Raw genomic sequence first — 10,848 nt, 5'->3', positions numbered from 1 at the left:
GACAATACTATGTGTGTGTGTGTGTGTGTGTATTTAAACATTTGATTTTAAAAGTTCTGATAACAGATTCTTTCCCTTCCTCCCTCGTCACCCATCCTCACTGGGAAGATAAGAAATTCAATATAGGTTGTACATGTGTAGCTATGCAAAATATTTCGATAGTGGATATATTGTGAAAGACTGATTATATTTCCCTCCATCCTAACCCACCCCCCGACTTGTTCTGTTCTCTACTTTGTCTTGTCCCTTTTCAAAAGTGGGTGCTCCAACTTCCTTCCCTCCAGCCTGCCCTCTCTTCCATTATCCCCCCTTTCTTCCCCTTCCCCTCTACTCTCCTGTAGGGTGAGATACCCTATTTAGTATGTATGTCATTCCCTCCCTGAGCCAAATTCAATGAAAATAAGATTGACTCATTCCATTTTGCCTTCCTGTTCTTCCTCCCCATTGTAACAATTTTTCCTTGCCTCTTCTATATGAGATCATTTACCCCATTCTGTCTCTCCCCATCTCTTCTCATTGTATTCCCCTCTCACCTCTTAATTTCACCTTTTAAGTATCATCCCTTCCTATTCAATTGGTTCTGTGCCCTCTGTCTATGTATACTTGTAGACATATATACACAAACTCACATATGTATTCATATGCCCATATACCATTCTATATAGACATATATATGTATGTATATATATACACACATATACATATATATATACATTTCTATTCCCTTCAACTATTCTTATGCAGAGAAAAGTTTCATAAGTTATACTTATCGTTTTTCCATGTAGGAATATAAGTAGTTCAACTTTGATAAGTTCCTTATCATTTCGTTTCCCTGCTTAACCTCATGTTCTCTTGCTTCTTGTATCTGAATGTCAAATTTTCTATTCAATTCTAGTTTTCTCATCAAGAATGCTTGAAAGTCCTCTATTGCACTTAAAGACCATATTTTCCCCTGGTACATGATACTCAGTTTTGCTGGGTAGGTGATTCTTGGTTTTAATCCTAGCTCATTTGACCTCTGGAATATATTCCAAGCCCTTCAATACCTCAAGTAGAAGTTGCCAGGTCCTGAGTTGTCCTGATTGTGTTTCCATGATATTCAAATTGTTTCTTCCTGGCTGCTTGTAATATTCTCTCCTTAATCTGGGAACTCCAGAACCTGGCTATAATATTCATAGGAGTTTTATTTTTGAGATCTTTTACAGGAGTTGGTCTGTGGACTCTTTCAACCTCTATTTTGCCCTCTGGTTCTAAAACATCAGGGCAAATTTCCTTGAGAATTTCTTGAAGGATGATTTCTAGGTTCTTTTTTTGATCGTGGCTTTCAGATAATCTAATGATTTTTAAATTATCTCTCCTGAATCTATTTTCCAGGTCAGTGGTTTTTCCAATGAGATATTTCACATTGCCTTCTACTTTTTCATTCCTTTGGATCTGATTAATAGTATCTTGATTTCTCATAAAGTCACTAGGTTCCATTTGCTACAATCTAATTCTGAAGGAATGATTCCCTTTAGTGAGCTTTTGAGATACTTTTTCCTTCTGGCAAATTTGGATTTTTAAGGCATTCTTTTCCTCATTGCCTTTTTGAGCCTTTTTTGCCATCTGAGTTAGTCTATTTTTTAAGGTGTTATGTTCTTCAGTCAGGTTGCTGACTCGTTTCATAATTTTCTTGCATTGTTCTCATTTCTCTTCCCAATTTTTCCTCTACTTCTCTTATTTGCTTTTCAAAATCTTTTTTAAGCTCTTCAATGTCCTATAACCAGCTCATATTTTTCTTGGAAGCTTTTGATGCAGGAGTTCTGACTTTTCTGCCTTCCTCCTGTTCCATGCTTTGATCTTTTTTTGTCCCCAAAACAGGAGTATAAAGTTGGCTTTCTCTCTTTGCTTTGCTTCCTTTGCTTGTTCATGTTGTCACTCAATTACTTGACTTTTGAGCCTTTTGCCTAAGTAGCACTCTGCTACCAGAAATGGGAGCTTTATCCTAAATGCTGGGGTTTTCGCTCTCTGAAGCCTGCACACACTCTGGCAGACTGCTCATGCACCCCAGGACTTCCACCCTAGACAGCAATTCAGATCCAAGCAGGTTAAAGCAAGAGTGATTATCCCTCAGACTGGTTGCTTGGACCCCTACAATCTGCAGACCAGGAGCTCTGAAGCAGTCACAAGTCAGAGACTGCCCAGCCACAGTGCCTCAGCTGCTTCTTGCCCTGAGGGCAAAGGCCGAATGGCACTCTGAATTTCCAGGTCCCAATGTCCACACTGCACTGACCTCTCACTTTGTCCTTGGCATCTATGGGTTGACAAATCTGGAAACCGCCACAGCTTCTGGTGAACTGAAGTCCCTCCAGCTGGCAGCTGGTCAGGCCCACCCTAAGGCTAAAACCTCAGCCTCATGTGGGGCTGGGCTCGGCTCCCAAAGGGCTGTGCCAGCTGCTCCCTTCCAGCCTGCTGGTCTATCCTCAGTGGGAGGCTAGCTTCTCACTGACATTTTGTGGTTTCTGTGGCTCCAAAGTTTGTCTAGAGTAATTTTTTTACATGAATTGGAGGAGGTGGGAGCTGGAGCTGCATGGAAGTCCTGTTTCTACTCCGCCATATTAACTCAGCCAAACTACACATCAATAATCTATCAAAAAGTATTTATTAACCATCTTCTGCATGCCAAGTACTATATTAAGTACTAGATATATCAAACAATAATTGATCAGCAAATATTTATTAAGCACCTTCTATGTGCTAGGCAATAAGGATACAAATACCATGAATGAAACATATAAAGAAAAGCAAAAACAGTACCTACTCTTATGAAGCTTACATTCAAAATTAATATATAAATAAATAGGTACACATAGAGTAGATGGAAAATAATCTTCAAATGGAAGGTTCTAGCAGCTAGGCTACCAGGAAAGGCCTCTGTCAGAAGATGGCATTTCAGGTAAGTCTTGAAGGAAATCAGGGAGGCTAAGGGCAGAACTCAGTAAGGAAAGACTTCTAGGCATGGAGAGAGAGCTAACAGCTGAATTAGAGTGAAGAAAATCACGTGAGACTACTGGAAAGGTAGGAAGGAGACAGGTTGTCAAGAGTTTTAAAAGCCCAACAGAGAACATTATATTTGATCCAGGAGGTAATAGGGAGTTGCTGTAAATTATTGAGTAGGGAAGTGACATGAATCTTTAAGAAAATCATTTTGGGGGCAGCCAGGTAGCACAGCGAGTGAGAGCACCGGCTCCAGTGTCGTGATGACCTGAGGATCAAATCCGGGCTCAGACACTTAGCACCCACCCAGAAATACCTGGCCACATAACCTTGAGCAAGTTACTTAACCCCAATTGCTTAGGGGCGGCCAGGTGGCTCAGCGAGTAAGAGCACCAGCTCCAGTGTTGGGATGACCTGGCAATCAAATCCGGGCTCAGATACTTAGCACTACACCCAGAAATAACTGGCCATGTAACCTTGAGCAAGATACTTAACCCTGATTGCTTTAAATAAAAAAAGTAAAAGAAGAAAAGAAAATCACTTTGGCAACTGATTCGAAAATAGTGCCTGATCATTCATACCTTTATGCCTTGTTTACAAGGCAATTTCTTATATAAGATAAAAAAATATGGTCCAAACTACAGTGACATTTTTTCAAATAATGGGGAAATATAAAATGGTCAAAGGCTTTCTAAGTGTCAGAAATATTAACAAGGGTCTCCTTTGTGTGAATACTTACTAGTTTATTAAAATATTCCCATATATCTATTAGGTGCAAATCTTCCCTTGGGAATATTATCAGGCTTACATTTTCTTTGATGTTCAAATAAATTGACCTTTAACATAAAATCTACCAGATTTCCAGGTATAGAAGTGGGACTCATCAATCTGTAGTTCCCTCAGAAAAGATTAACAATAATAGTCTGCCAGTCAGACTTCTGTCATATTTTGCCCAACAATTCCAAAGTTTCCTCAAAATTATTGAGTGAACCACCTCTCCATGATTTTTATATATTTATGTATATTTTTACATTTATGTTTTATAATTGTATTTTTCTTAGCTTTTAAAAATTATTTGCCCATCACTAGAATTCTACTCCTTCTGTATGCTCATGGTAATATGGAGGTAACCCAGTGTTCCTATAAGGTATGCCTGTGGAATACAAGCTCTGATAGCCATTAGTTACCAAATTGGAATAGCTTTAAGTACTGGCCTAGGGATAGACAATATATCTATTGTCTGAGAAGTAGTCAAATAGTCCCTATAGAGCAGAGGGTCTTAACCATTTTTGTGTTATGAACTCTTTTGGCAGTCTGGTAAAATCTATAAACAATCCTTCCCAGAAAGATGTTTTTTAAAGCATAAAGCAAAATATATAATATCACAAAGGAAACATAATATTGAAATACACGTATATATGTATATGTAAATGTGTGTGAACTCATTATATCTGTGTGTATGTAAATACACACACATGCATATACATATACATATACACATATATACATATATATTTACACATACACACACTTTTCAAATACCCCAGGTTAAGAACCCTTATGAGTCTAGAGGCTCCGGTCTAGATTGTCTGCAGGGTAATGAATTCATATGGGAAACAGAATGACTGGGGAGGAATCAGTAGGAAAAGTGGCACCTTCTCTCTCTTAACTATTAGCAAGTAGTTAAAGGCTGAAACACCATCGCCAACCAAAGCTTCCGGAAGCCTTGAACCTTAGGAATAAGATCAGAGCTGTACTTAAGTCATAAAACTCTTTATACTCATTTTAACCAATTTTTCCACAGCAACTCTTAAGGGCCATCTACTGAGTTATAGATGGGTATGTAATTCAAATTGGTTGAGGGAGTTCCCACACACCAAAATTTATATACCCTTGAAGTAATGAAGTATTTTATTTATATCTTGATCACAAATCAGGCATACCAATTCACAGTATTTCCCATTATTTACTGTAATAACTCTGAGTTGCTGCTTTCAAATGACAGTATCAGAGTGAGACTCCCTAACAGCTTTCATTACAAACTCCATATCAAATAATTAGTCGAGATTCTTTGCCATCTTTTCATTCCTGAATATATTTTTTTGTATTATGGTAATCAAATGATTCTTTATCCCACTTCCTGTTTTCTTTAAACAGTAATTTTTTTTATTTTAAAACTGGTTTTATATTCCCTTATAAGACAGAACATTAATTCTCTTTTTTGAGTCACCTAATTTCCAGTTTGTATCTGATATGTCAGACTTGTTTAATTTATGGGGATATATTTAAATATTTTTGAACAATCAAAATCTTTGCTGACAATCTAATTTGGCTTTATTTATGGGAAACATCACCATTTATAAAGAAAATGATGTATCTATTTGATTGTGAATAGATAATACATTCATAAGTCAGGCTTTAATATCCATTAAGTATATATTAATTTGGGCAAATTTGTTTCTATTGTACTTGGAAGAATTTTTTAAAAAATAAAACCTCCAGAGCATCAAAGTGTACTTAAATTCCAGCTTTCATTTTTTTACCTTTTGTGCCTCTCTGTTAATTCTGAAAAATATCAAATATCAAGATGGAATATGCCAATGCATGAAAAGATACAAGGAAATTTATTTTCTTCACATCCTCCAGAATTGCTAGATTTCTATTCTTCTCTCTGGCCTTGTCTGCTTCTCTCCAGTTTTGTATTTCATGGGAGGTGAGGGGGTGTGGAGGGTGGGCAAAAGGAAATTTGACCCCAGCTCAGACTGTATGAGAAACACTGACATGCAAAGGCTGAGAAATACACTGCATCACACCAGCCTTATAAGCACAGTATCCACCTTTTGTCACACCTAAACAACTATATATCTTTCTTTAAAAATTGTAATGTTTAAATGTATTTTTAAATATTCAGAAAGGGAAATGGTGTGAATGTTTTAAGAATTAGGGCAGCTAGGTGGCATAGTGGATAGAGCACCAGGTCTGGAGTCAGGAAGACCTGAGTTCAAATCTGGTCTCAGACACTTAACAGCTCTATGATCCTGGGCAAGTCACCTAACCTTTGTTTGCCTTGGTTTCTCATCTGTAAAATGAAGAATAATAACACCTCCCTCCCAGAGCTGACGCAAGGATTAAATGAGATAATATTTGGAAAGTGATTAATACAGCATCAGGCACATAGTAAGCAAGTTGTTATGGTAATAATAATAACAAATATTACTATTATTTATTAATGTAAAAGTTCCAGTAAAGGATAATGAACAAACAATAAACATAGCAGAGCCTGAAAGCTAACTTCTTTCTACTAGTTAGCATATAATGTTAATCAATTTTATGGAGGCTAGCTTTCCCCATGAGTAGAAGAAGAACAGGGAGTGATCAGTAGAAAAAGTGGCATCTTATCTCTGCTAATTGTTAGCAGGTAGTTAAAGTCTGGAAGACCACTGCCAACCCAAATTTCATTTAGCCTCAAACCAAAGGAATGAAACCTAGAGTTGATAAGACATAAAAAATATTTAACTAATTTTAACCAATTAAATTCAACAAGCATTTATTCAACTATTACTATGTGTCAGTGGGGATAAGGAGATTCTGGTAAAATATAACCCATTGACCTTATGAGCTCCATAGTCAAGCAGGAATATGACATTTACTTCTCTCTTTGAAATGTTTGACATGAAGTTTGAAAAGCTCTGGGTTCACGTTCCATCTCAGATGCTCTTGTTAGCTGTCTGGTACTCTGTATCCTCTCTTATAAACTAAGCATAATAAGGGTTACACTGTTGTTGCTTATCGTTAGTTTTTGAAGAGGATCAGTGACATCACCTCTGATGTCTTGACTTGTCCATGAACTGGATTTAAATGATGCACAGTTGCACAAAATCATCAGCCTCACTCTCTCTTCCAGAATCATCAAAGTCCAGTGACCACTGGTGATGGACTGGGTTTCAGTGGATGATCTTGGCATCTTCAGTGTCCGATTAAGCTCTAAGCATTCCACAGAACAGAGCTTCAGCCACCTTCATGGTCGTTAGAGCAAATTGGTCTCACCTCCCCATTTCACAAAGAGAAATCTTGTCATGCTTAGACATTCCCCTAACTAACAGGTTTAACAAATTTAACCTGTTTTGCTAACAGGTTGGTTACACTCAACCTGGTTTAACCTATCTGCCAAGAAAGCTGTACCAGGGTGTGGCTTGTGTGCAAGCTCCAGCTTCTTTGAGCCACAGGTGAAAATTGGGTGACAGGTAGACACCAAAAGTGGAGGAACATCCCTGAAAAGGGCTGGGCAAGTCTCACATCAGAGGTGCTAGACCTCCCTGAAAACATCATATACTACTTACCATATACTACTATACTACTTTGTAAACCTTAAAACATTACATATATGTTTTTACAAACTCACATGCATGTGAGTTTCTATTTAACAAAATGAAAATCTTCTATTACCGTATTCTCAACCAGATTAAAACCATTCCTTAGAAAAGGGATTTGAGGACATGTAGCCCCATCCTAGTCAATAACATGAGGGCTCTAAAACAGTGAACAGTAGGATGAATATGTTGTTGAACCCTGTTGAATTATTTGAAAGTTATATCCGATTAAAAAGGGAGAGAGTTTTTTAATGATTACTTGAAACCACATGGACATTTGGGGAAATACCTAGCTCAACACAACCATGCAAATTCAGCAGAATTGACTTCCATAAATCAAGGATACAATTGTTGACAGTGACAGAAAACACATAAGCATTTTGGTAAATGGGATGGGATTAAAATTACCTCATTTTGGCCAGGTCAGACCTATTCTGATTCCTGACATGATGCCAAATGAGGACCAGGCCTCTCAGAATCAGAGACAGAAAAGACTCATCTAGAGGCAGCCGATAGACAGGCTCGCAGGCGTGCCATCAGGTCGTTGCATCCTTCGGCCTCCCTCGGAGCTTCTCTCGCACACGCGTCACAGTCTTGGGCATCCTCTGCTCTCCTCCTGCCCCTCCGCCTCTCGCTGCACTCTCCGAGAGAGCTCTCCCCTGGCCTCGAGCTCGTGCGCACCTACCTCTCACCATGTGCGGTATATTTGCATATCTGAACTATCATGTTCCACGGACAAGGAGAGAGATCTTAGAGACCCTCATCGAGGGACTTCAGAGACTGGAGTATAGAGGTTATGATTCTGCTGGAGTGGGAGTTGATGGAGGCAATGACAAAGACTAGGAAGCCAATGCCTGCAAAATCCAGCTTATTAAGAAGAAAGGGAAAGTTAAGGCAATGGATGAAGAAGTTAACAAACAACAGGATATGGACCTGGATATAGAATTTGATGTCCATCTTGGAATAGCTCATACCCGTTGGGCCACCCATGGGAAACCTAGTCCAGTTAATAGCCATCCTCAGCGCTCTGATAAAAACAATGAATTTGTTGTAATTCACAATGGGATCATCACCAATTACAAAGATTTGAGAAAGTTTCTGGAAAGCAAAGGTTATGATTTTGAATCTGAAGCAGATACAGAGTCAATTGCTAAACTTGTTAAATACATGTATGACAACCGAGAAAGTGATGATATCAGTTTCACAACACTGGTGGAGAGAGTAATCCAACAACTGGAAGGTGCCTTTGCACTTGTGTTTAAAAGTGTGCCTTACCCTAGACAAGCAGTAGGTACAAGGCGAGGAAGCCCACTCCTGATTGGAGTACGAAGTGAGCATAAGCTGTCCACGGACCATATTCCAATACTGTACAGAACAGGCAAAGACAAGAAAGGAAGTTGTAGCCTCTCTTGTGTGGATAGCACTACTTGCCTTTTTCCTGTCGAAGAAAAAGCTGTTGAATATTACTTTGCTTCTGATGCAAGTGCTGTCATAGAACACACCAACCGTGTGATCTTTCTTGAAGATGATGATGTGGCAGCTGCGGTGGATGGTCGTCTTTCCATTCACCGAATTAAGCGTACAGCAGGAGATCACCCTGGCCGAGCTGTACAGACATTACAGATGGAACTACAGCAGATCATGAAGGGCAACTTCAGTTCATTTATGCAGAAGGAAATTTTTGAGCAGCCTGAATCTGTTGTTAACACAATGAGAGGAAGAGTCAACTTCAATGATTATACTGTAAATTTGGGAGGTTTGAAAGATCACATCAAAGAAATCCAGAGATGTCGACGTTTGATCCTTATTGCATGTGGCACAAGTTATCACGCTGGCGTTGCAACTCGTCAAGTTCTTGAGGAGTTGACAGAATTGCCTGTTATGGTGGAACTTGCCAGTGACTTTCTGGATAGAAACACTCCAGTTTTTCGAGATGATGTTTGCTTTTTCATCAGTCAGTCAGGAGAGACAGCAGATACATTAATGGGTCTTAGGTATTGTAAAGAGAGGGGTGCCTTAACAGTAGGAATTACAAAGACTGTTGGCAGCTCCATATCAAGGGAGACAGATTGTGGAGTTCATATTAATGCCGGTCCAGAGATTGGTGTGGCCAGCCAAAGGCATATACAAGCCAATTTGTATCTTTGGTGATGTTTGCCCTCATGATGTGTGATGATAGGATTTCAATGCAAGAAAGACGCAAAGAAATAGTGCTTGGTTTGAAGGGGTTGCCTGATTTAATAAAGGAAGTATTAAGTATGGATGATGAAATTCAGAAACTGGCCATAGAACTTTATCATCAAAAATCAGTATTGATTATGGGACGTGGATATCACTATGCTACATGTTTGGAAGGAGCCCTAAAAATCAAAGAAATCACATACATGCATTCAGAAGGTATCTTAGTTGGTGAATTAAAACATGGCCCATTGGCTTTGGTAGATAAATTGATGCCTGTCATCATGATCATCATGAGAGATAATACATATGCTAAGTGCCAGAATGCTCTACAGCAAGTTGTTGCTCGACAGGGATGACCTGTGATCATCTGTGACAAAGAAGACACTGAGACTATCAAGAACATTAAGAGGACAATCAAGGTGCCCCATTCAGTGGGCTGTCTGCAGGGAATTCTCAGTGTTATCCCTTTGCAACTACTGGCTTTCCATCTTGCTGTTCTGAGAGGATATGATGTTGATTTCCCAAGAAATCTGGCCAAATCTGTAACCGTGGAATAAAATACATCTGAAATAATGGAGGAGATAATAGTGAAAGAAGTCTTTTTTGTATCAGATAACTTAATCTTTAAAATCTTTCCCTTTTAGCCTTATTTCATTAAATCTAAATTTTTCAGCTATTATTATTTTTCCACTTAATTAGTTAATGGTTGTTGTTGATTTTTTTGTGAAAATGATTTCTTATTTTCCAACATGTATTTTTGCTGTTGTTGTTTTGAATAATGAAATCTCTGTCAGGAAGAGGTCTTAAACTATCATTTTTCTTTAAAAGATTGTTAAGGCTTAAGTTTGGGGCCTATGAAGAGGGTTTTATTTTATTAAATAGTGTCTCCTCAGGCGGCTAAAAAAAAAAAAAGACTCATCTACTCTAACTTCTCCTCTGACCACCAAAGTAACACTCCTGCCTCTCCAGTTGCCCAAAGTGGGTCAAGAGAATAAAGAAGGTCTATCTGCCAGGAATAGCCCTAAGAGAAACAGAGCACAGAAAGTGTGGGCAGCATTGAGTCCTGACCTCTACTTCCAATCTTGTTAGGTCATAAGCAATTTTCTTCCTTTTTTCTTTTTGCTAAAATCTGTATAGTAGAGGTTCTTAAGCCTTCTGAAATCTCAGAACCATCTTTTTGAATGCATAAAATAAAATACATTGGGTTACAAAGGAAAGAAATCACATTAGAAGTTACCAATTTAAAAAAAATTAAAATATTTTTTGAAAACAAGTTTACAGACCTTGGCTAAAGAATTCTTGCTCTATAGCTTGTTGCTAA

At 38.4% G+C, this 10,848-nt stretch overlaps 1 pseudogene; it reads left to right on the top strand.

Annotated features, from left to right (window-relative positions):
• Positions 1-7,942: 7,942 nt before the first annotated feature.
• Positions 7,943-10,433, top strand: LOC138149666 (glutamine--fructose-6-phosphate aminotransferase [isomerizing] 1 pseudogene; annotated as a pseudogene).
• Positions 10,434-10,848: the final 415 nt, after the last annotated feature.

Source organism: Petaurus breviceps, unplaced genomic scaffold (assembly GCF_028583685.1).
Source record: "Petaurus breviceps papuanus isolate PSGF00001 unplaced genomic scaffold, PetGlider_PUasm1.0 90849, whole genome shotgun sequence".
NCBI lineage: Eukaryota > Metazoa > Chordata > Mammalia > Diprotodontia > Petauridae > Petaurus > Petaurus breviceps.
The sequence above is the reverse complement of the archived record's forward strand: the minus strand, read 5'-3'. Positions and strand labels throughout refer to the sequence as shown.